Genomic DNA, 440 nt, shown 5'->3' with positions numbered 1-440 from the left:
CTAATGACTCTCATGCAAATGAGCTCAGGTGTGTGTTTAAACGTGAAACCCAGCGACTTTCACCAGCTTCATCCTCTCACCTGTTTTTCCAGCATGATCATTCTCTCAGTATCATGACCTTCATGGAGTGTGTGTCCATGCGAGTTCAGGTCCACCGTCAGACCCCCTGCTCCTCCGCCAGCATCTTGTTCTTCACGGACGAGCGAGAGAGAGAAAATTAACGAATAAAAATAAATAAATAAAAAGAGGGTTAGCTAAGAAGCGTTAACGCTGGGAGGCTACTAGACCGCTACGGTGCTTTATCCTTGAGAGAAATGTCCTCACTGACTCCAGCATGTCTCCACGTCGATATAAAAGGGTATTAAGGAGTGTTTATTCATGGAGGAAAACACCACATCGCTCAGTGAACGGGGAGGGGGGGTAAAAAAAAAAAAAAAACC

The sequence above is a fragment of the Morone saxatilis genome, unplaced genomic scaffold, assembly GCF_004916995.1.
Source record: "Morone saxatilis isolate NCDOM2014 unplaced genomic scaffold, NCSU_SB_2.0 Contig16, whole genome shotgun sequence".
Classification (NCBI taxonomy): domain Eukaryota; kingdom Metazoa; phylum Chordata; class Actinopteri; family Moronidae; genus Morone; species Morone saxatilis.
The sequence above is the reverse complement of the archived record's forward strand: the minus strand, read 5'-3'. Positions refer to the sequence as shown.